Genomic DNA, 8,579 nt, shown 5'->3' with positions numbered 1-8,579 from the left:
AGCGGCTTTCCCAATGTCATCCGGCTGACAAGTGGTGGAGCCGGAACTAGAATCCACTACCTCTGACTCTCAAGCCCGTGAACTTTCCACTAAGCCACGTGGCTTCCCAACACACACACGAGGGGGCAACTACCCTCAAGCAGCTATCGTCCAATGCTTGCTTATGGCTGGCCTGGCGGGGCTTGAAGTGTAGAGACCCCGGGCACCATCTGGCCCCAATAGCAGGAAAAGGCAAAACCCACCCCTTCCCAGGAACCCCAAGTAACCCATTCTCTTGGTTTCCAGTTCAGAGGCTGTGGCAAAAATTGAACAAGGAGCTAGAAGAGGTTTCATATCTCCTGAAAAGGTGACCTAGTCGTTTTCTTTTCCCCCTTTCTGGGCCCCCGCCTAGACTCTGTGATGGCCCATGATGGAAGAGAATGACCCAGGGAAGTGTTGTCCAGGGTGTGGGGGAGTGTGGGCGTTGGTGTGACGGGTGGCGTATTGTGGAGGATGACCAGAAAGAGGGAAGGGGGCAGACCCTGTGGGTAGGCACTTGTACTGTGACAGTTGGGCACAGTTGGAGAGCCAACAGTTGCCCAGGGCTCAGGACTCCCTCGGCGGGGGGCGGGAGTGGACGTGGAGGGGGAGGGGAAGGGTTTGTGTCTCCCCCCGCCCCAACCAGGTCTGCATATGTCAGGACCAGGCTCCTTTCTCATTACCGATGTGGGGGTTCCCTCAGTTCATTGAGACTGGGACTGTGGATGACTGGCAGATTATCCCTAAAGAGCTCTCAAGATCAATAGCATTACTAGGCAAGAGGGATCACCTTGTGAAATGTATTGACGCTGATTTGATAGGAAAAAAATTGATTAGCATTAATAGTAAAAATAATAATAATAATAAGCCTGAACCACGTACCAAGAATCGTGTGGTGGTAGATATAAATTAACAAGATTATACATATTCCCTGTCCCACACGGGGCTTACAGAATAATGAAGAGAGAGAACATGTATTTAATCCCCATTTTAAAGATGAGGAAACTGAGGCAGACAGAAGTGACGTGCCTTGTCTGAGTTCACATAGTAGGCAAATGGAGGAGCCAGGTTTGGAGGAAGACCTGTTGACTCCCAGCCTGGAACTTTATCCTGGAGCCCCTGTCCTCCATTCTAAGATTGATTTGTGTTGTCCTGAAAGGTACCTGGAGAAGGAAATTTCCTCTCTGCGATGGTCCAGTTTCTGGCCCTGCCATATTCCCTCCTTCTGCTGTTCTCCATCTGGCAACCACCTCCACCCCCCTGTTGTTCAGAACTGAACATATTTCTTAATGCTCTTGGCTCTGGCCTCCAGTGTCAATCACACCAGCTGGGGTCAAATCCCAGCCTGTATTCTGTCAGCGGTGGTCCTTATCTAGGTCTGAGGGTCATGGGGGGTGGGTTTCCATCTATAAAAGAGAATCAGGCTGTGAGCCAGCTGCTGAAGCTCCAAAGCGTGAGGGCCGGGTCTGTCAGTAATGGGAATCTGCTTCCACTCGGCTGGAAAGAGTGAATATTCTTTTACAGGCACTACAGGGACACGGGCTCTGAGAAATCAGATTGTACAGCCTGACAGGGCCTCAGAGAGAAGGTCCAGGACATGTCTTCGGGGGAGAGAGCTTCCTGCTCCATACCCTTACTGCCCTTTACTGGCAGGGAGAAGATATTTTGGCCCGGGACCACTTTCTCCCAAGGCCCAGAGTCAGGAAATCGACCCGCCCGGAAGAGCAGATCATGGCCACTTACGTCCTCGTTGACGAAAATTTCCCCTCGAGGCAAAGGGCCGCCAATTCGTCAGCTGGAGGAGAAGGATCAACGTCTGAGGGAGCCGAGCTTCACGCGTTCTTGCCACGGATGAATGGCGGGTACCGAAGAGGAAACCCGTGAGGAAATGGAGCCAAAATCTGCCAAGTTGCAGAGTAAGACTAGGGGGACCTTGACCTCCTGCCAGCCCCCTCTCCTCAGCCCCAACAGCCACGGCCCCCTGGGTCTGAGAATTCCAACCGCTTCCACTGGCCCAGCTCCTCAGCCGAGTGAAGCCGAAGTATTGATGGCATCATCCCGGGTGCAGGGATATCCAGAGAGCTCCATGCTCCAGGTGGGAGAGCAAGATGCCCACCAAGACGCCCAGCATGACTCGTCTGAGAGGAGAGGCTTCAGCCAGGAAGTTTTCAGCCCCACAGAGTCCCCACTGATCGAGGACATGGGCCACATCAAGGACCCGGGCCACAACATGCTGGAAACCACGGTTGGTGTATCTAAGGTTCTGAGACTCAATTACTCCCCCAGGCTGAAAAGTGAAAAGTGGGCACTAAAGGACCACACGGATGCAAAGTGTCATCAGTCTAGAGCTGGGGAAATCCCCTCCTTGGGGCACAGAGGGAGGGACAATAGCAACACCTCACCCCCGCCACCCCTCCTTCCTCAATGGGTCCCCCAGCTCTCTCCAGCCCCAGACATCCGGCCCCAGTCATCCCATCTTCCCGCACTCCATGGTCCCTGGAACAAAGACACCAGAAGCCACAGAATTTGGTTACGTGGTGTGACACGGGGGTGGAGTCCTTCCTGAAGCTCAGTTTGAAGTCGGGGCCATGGGAAAAATCAAGCCTGGTGACCTGTCCGAAGAATCAGTTAAGGCCCTGGAAACCGTCTTGAAGAGAAAGCACGTGGCTATTCTTTCTGGACTTTCTCTCATACATTGCCTAACTGTGCCTGTCACAGTGTCCCCAGTAGGGCTGATCTGGCTAGCCACGAGACCGGGCCACTAGAGTATCCCTACTGGAGACCATCCTGACTGTGCTGTGGCTGACTGGGTGAATGGGGAGACATCTGAGAAGGCCCATGTCTTACCCGCTGCTGAATGCCACCAGGCTCCAATGGGCAGCAGAGAGCGCTAACACTCCCAGGAAGCATAGAACCAGGCCAGACCTCAGAGCCAAACCTTGTGGGCCCCGGGACTGAAGAATGATGGGCCAGGTTCCCTTCCCATCAACTCATCCCTCTGCCCTCCCAGGTCTGCAGGCCACTTGGGAGCCATCACACCTATACAGAGAGGAAAGAAGGACGCTAAAGACCACAGCAGGATAGCTGTCTCTTCTCTGGCAGCAAAGCTCCCAGGACCAGCCAAATCCTGGGGCCCCGTTTCTTCCACCTTGGGCCCAGTGAGGACCAGCAAGAGCAACCAGTCGTCACCTCAAGCTTCATTTTCAGCCAAGCTGAAGATGTGGCTCAGTTCTCTCGGCAAAGGCCAGCAGTCCAAAATCAGCCCCAAGGCTTGGGTGACAGCGGGCTCAAAGCAGCCATGTAAGTGGAGCTCAGCATCCAGGAACAAGAAACCACCCTTTCTGGAGAGTCTCGCTCCCTTCTCTACCATAATAATCCGTGGGGCACACCCCCCAGATCCTCACACATCGTCCTCGAGACGTCTTCCTGGGCCCCGGGTCGACTAGGCCCAGGGCCCCCTAAACACTTCACGAAGATGACCATTCAACCAGAGGCCTTCCTGTACACCGGGGGAATCAGCCAGCTCTCTCCAGAGCACAGCATCCAACTTCATTCTCCACCCTGGGCTTGTTGAAAATAAATGGTTCTTCCTTCAGAAAAGCTGAGTCATTCATTCATTCATTCACTCATTCATTCATTCATTCATTCCTTCAATCGCATTTATTAAGCGCTTACTGTGTGCAGAGCACGTACTAAATGATTGGGAAGTACAAATCGGTAAAGTATAGGAATGGTCCCTACCGAACAACGGGCTCACAGTCTAGAAGGGGGAGACAACAAAACAAAACAAGTAGAAAGGTGTCAAAACCATCAGAATAAATAGAATTATAGCTATATGCACATCGTTAATAAAATTCATAGAGTAATTACTATGTACAAATATACACAAGTGTTGTGGGGAGGGGAAATGGGTAGGGGGGCGATGGGGAGGGGAGAGGAAGAGAGGAAAAGTGGGGAGCTCAGTCTGGGAAGGCCTGCTGGAGGCTTTATTTGGGAAAGTGTGTCTTCTGTCTCTCCCGCTGGGCCTGGGCTGGATCCTGGCTAAACATTGGAAGTTGGGCCCCGGACATGTCAGGCATGGGTGCTCCCTCCTGCTGGGGGGATGCAGTATGGCTTAGTGGATAAACCATGGGCAAGGGAGTCAGGATACCTGGGTTCCAACCCCGACATCGCCACATCTGCTGGGTGACCTTGAGCAAGTCGCTTCACTTCTCTGGGCCTCAGCTACCTCATCTGTAAAAGGGGATTAAGAGTTTGAGCCCCATGTGGGACAAGGATTGTGTCCAACCTGATTTGCTTGTATCTATCCCAGTGGTTCCAACAGTGCTTGGCACATACTAAGGGCTTAACAAGTACCATTATTGAGGTCGTTGGTCTCACTATGGTTTTGGGGAGAACAGGTATGGGGGGTGAGAGGTTGTGGAAATCAGGCGTGGGCAGACTAGGGGACAGTCTGCTGTGGGCAGGGAACATGTCATTTATTAATTGCTCTTATATTTATTAAGGGGTTTGGGTGGTACAGTAGGGAACATTCCTCTGACAGGGTACAGCATGATTCCATGACAGAAGATGTGTAAGCTTTGTCAGTGTGTGGGGTGAGTATGCAAACTGAGTTTTCCTAACCTTCTGTGGGATTCTGTGGGAATGTAGTCCCTGTTCTACAGAAGACCAGGGTAAAAGACTGAAACATTGGTCTCTGGCTCCTGTGTCATCTGGAGGGAAAATGTTCCCCTTGCTGCACTGCAATGTTTATTTCTTTAGCTCACATTCACCTCGTCATCAGCAAGTCATATATAAACCTACAGAAAAAATAGAAATGAACACAATTGCAGTGTATGTAATGCACATACACGCAAAAACACATTATATATACTGTATGCGACTATAGAGGTACACCTGTCTTTATAATTTCCCTTTGAGTTTATTAACTATTTTAATCACCAGTTAAGTTACATGGCCATCTCAGCAGCTGAGTTTTCCTGATGGGATACCAAGAGGCAGGCATGAAAACAGATATGTATTCTGAATGAACCAGCAGCAGGGTGTAGTGGATAGAGAACAGGCCTGGGAGAAATAAGGTCCTGAGTTCTAATTCTGGCTCCAATACATATCGCTGTGTGACCTTGGGCAAGTCATTTAACTTCTCTTTACCTCAATTATCTCATCTGTAAAAAACGGGGATTAGGACTGTGATCCCAGTGTGGGACCGGGACTGTGTCCAACCTGATTAATTTGTATCTGCCTCAGTGTTAAGAACAGTGCTTAGTACATAAAAAGCACTTAACTAGTACCAAAATTATTATTAAGTTTAAGGGTCACCCAGCAAGGATGTACACAGAGTAGAAGAGGTTTGTGGTTCAGAATTGGACTGCCTGGTCTCTTTCTTCATTGTGGCAAGATTATCACTATCAGTAGCGTCAACACATAGAATGGCTATGTGTTCATCTGTAAATCCATAAATCCATATAGGAAATTTTTTTAGCCAAATCTAGGTGTTCATGGAATTCCAATCTGTCAGATGTTTGCACTATGTATTTTGGCTGGAATGTGAGTAGGGAAACAAAAACTCCTCACTATTTGTTTCAAAGCTCTCCATCCACCTTGCCCCTTCTTACCTCACCTCCCTTCTCTCCTTCTACATCCCACCTGCACACTCCGCTCCTCTGGTGCTAGTCTTCTCACTGTGTCTCTTTCTCTCCTTTCGACCCCTGGCCCACATCCTACCTCTGACCTGGAATGCCTTCCCTCCTCAAATCTGCCAAAAAATCACACTTCCCCCTTCAAAACTGCAACCTCCCTAGCGCTTAGAACAGTACTTTGCACATAGTAAGCGCTTAATAAATGCCATTATTATTATTATTATTACCGAAGGCTCACCTCCTCCAAGAGGCTTTCCCAGACTAAGCCCCCCTTTTCCTCAGCTCCTTCTCTGCATCTCCCTGACTTGTTCCCTTTGCTCTACCCCGCTCCCCGCCCCACAGCACTTGTGCATATTTGTATATATCTATAATTCTATTTATTTATATTGATGCCTGTTTACTTGTTTTGATGTCTGTAGCCCTCCTTCTAGACTGTAACCCCTCTGTGGCAGGGATTGTCTCTCTTTATTGCTGAATTGTACTTTCCAAGCACTTGGTACAGTGCTCTGCACACGTAAGCACTCAATAAATATGATTGAATGAATGAATAAATGAATGAATGAATGAATGAACGAATTAGGGAATCTGAGCTTGTCTGCATACAGGATATGGTGGCATTAGAAGAAATACCTTGTATTCCCTGGGGCTTATCAATGGACTACATGGTGACCCCATTGCAACTTTTTATTTAACCTAGGATTTTGTAACAAAGCAGCCCCTGGGTTTTAAGAATACCAGCTCTAAAATAAAAATGCAATTTGATAAGTTGAATTTTTTCCTGAGAGCCCTCCCGAACAACAAGATTTCCACAGTTCAGTGACCAATATTCATATACATTTTATTGGCGCATCTTGGAACTATATTTGGATGAAAAGTCAAATCCCACACTCTCCCATGAAAAGCACTGACAGTCATGTCAATGATGTTACAGAGTGACCTATGAAACACTGAAGTATTCTGTACAGTGCTTGAACTATTACTAAATTTTAGTGAAGTCTTACCTAAGGCAGTCAACTTGAGCTAAGTGCCTTAACCTGAATATTTTTTTCCCTTCACTTCATTCTGCTTAAGGCTTCCTTCCCCATGGCAGCATGACTGTCATCACCAGAGATGAGCTCTGGAAGTCTCCAAACTACCCAACTTTGGATGACTTCTCAAGGGTCAAGCAACACTCTAAAAAACACACAAACCACTTCACCAAATCAGAGGGGCATTGCAGGCTGATGATGAGTGTCAAGAAACTTAAGGTGATGATGATGATGATGTTATTTGTTAAGCACTTACTGTGTGCCAAGCACTATTCTAAGTGCTGTGGTAGATACAGGGTAATCACGTTATCCCTTGCGGGGCTCACAGTCTTAATCCCCATTTTACAGATGAGGTAATTGAGACACAGAGAAGTTATGTGATTTGCCCAAAGTCACACAACTGACAAGGGGTAGAGCCGGGATTAGAACCCAGGACCTCTGACTCCCAAGACCGTGCTCTTTCCACTAAGCCACACTGCTTCAACGGCCTGCTCCAGTGAAACCAGTGAAACCATACACACAACCCAAAATTCATACTGGGAACACAGAGCCACATTACGCCAAAGGATTCTTTTTTTGACACAGCACACTGATCAATGACACAGTGTAAAGAAAGAAACTAGAAAACCAAATCAAGGAGATGGCACATCCTTTGGAAGACTGGCAGATGAGCTATCAGCCTCTAGATCCCTTCAAATCTCCCAGCTCAGACCACAGAAATCACCAGCTTCTAAATTTTATAGGAAGGAACAATCACACATTACTTGTAACCTCGTTGTTGGCAGGGAACGTGACTATTACAGTGTTATATTGTCCTCTACAAAGATCTTAGTACAGTGCTCTGCACACATTAAGCACTCAATAAATATGATCGACTGCCTCCTTGGATTCACTTTATTTGAAGTGGCACAAATAGTTTGGTGAAGAGACAAGGGAAGGGGATGGTGGTTTCATAGGTAAATTTTACATCACTGGTGACTGCTTCTAATGCAAAGAACAACTACATAGATTCATTGCCATGTTGTTGTTGATAGAAAATGCATTTTCATGGTATTTGTTCACACTTACTATGTGCAAGGCACTGTACTAAGCACTGAGGTAGACACAAGCTAGGTTGGACACAGTCCACGTCCTGTCCCACCTTGGGCTGATGGTCTTGATCCCCACTTTACAGATGAGGTAACTGCACAATGGAGTGAAGTGACTTCCCTAAGGTCATACATCAGGCAAGGAGAAGAGCTGGGATTAGAACCCAAGTATTTCTGACTCCCAGGCCCATAATAATAAATAATAATAATAACATCATTTATTAAGGACTTACTATGTGTCAAGCACTGTCCATGCTCTTTCCACTAGGCTATGGTGCTTCTCTTCCTCTGGTTAGAAAATTTGTAGTGTTGGTGGCATTGATACAGCCGGGATCTAACCGGATGCATCTTTCTCATCCTAGTCCACAACTCAGCCACAAAGCAGGGACCTAGCTTGCTTCCCCCTCGCAGGGCAGTTTGGACAGTGATTTCCCTGGTGGGCTGCTCCACACCCTCCTTACCTTTAGGCCACTGCTCTGCCACCAGGAAGCTCAGGAAGGTGACATATTCATCTTCTTCTGTTCTCACTCTTTTTTCCCTGTCATTCAATCATTTAATCATATTCATTGAACACTGACTGGGTGGACAGCACTGTACTAAGCACTTGAAAAGTGCAATCCAGCCATAAAGAGAGACAATCCCTGCCCACAACGGGCTTAGAGTCTAGACAGACTGTCATAGAGAGAATGCAGGGCTGGGAGAACTAATGACATGATCGCTCATAGTTTATGGTCATCATGGCCACCATCCAAAGGGCAGTCTGCTGGGGACACCTACTCCATTACCCTATTCCAACACTGAAGCCT

At 48.0% G+C, this 8,579-nt stretch overlaps 1 pseudogene; it reads left to right on the top strand.

Moving 5' to 3' along the window:
- The first annotated feature begins 1,906 nt into the window (after positions 1–1,906).
- On the top strand, positions 1,907–3,464 carry LOC119922129 (annotated as a pseudogene).
- The last annotated feature ends 5,115 nt before the right edge of the window (positions 3,465–8,579 follow it).

The sequence above is a fragment of the Tachyglossus aculeatus genome, unplaced genomic scaffold (genome assembly GCF_015852505.1).
Source record: "Tachyglossus aculeatus isolate mTacAcu1 unplaced genomic scaffold, mTacAcu1.pri SUPER_6_unloc_5, whole genome shotgun sequence".
NCBI lineage: Eukaryota > Metazoa > Chordata > Mammalia > Monotremata > Tachyglossidae > Tachyglossus > Tachyglossus aculeatus.
This window is presented reverse-complemented; position numbering and strand designations above follow the sequence as displayed.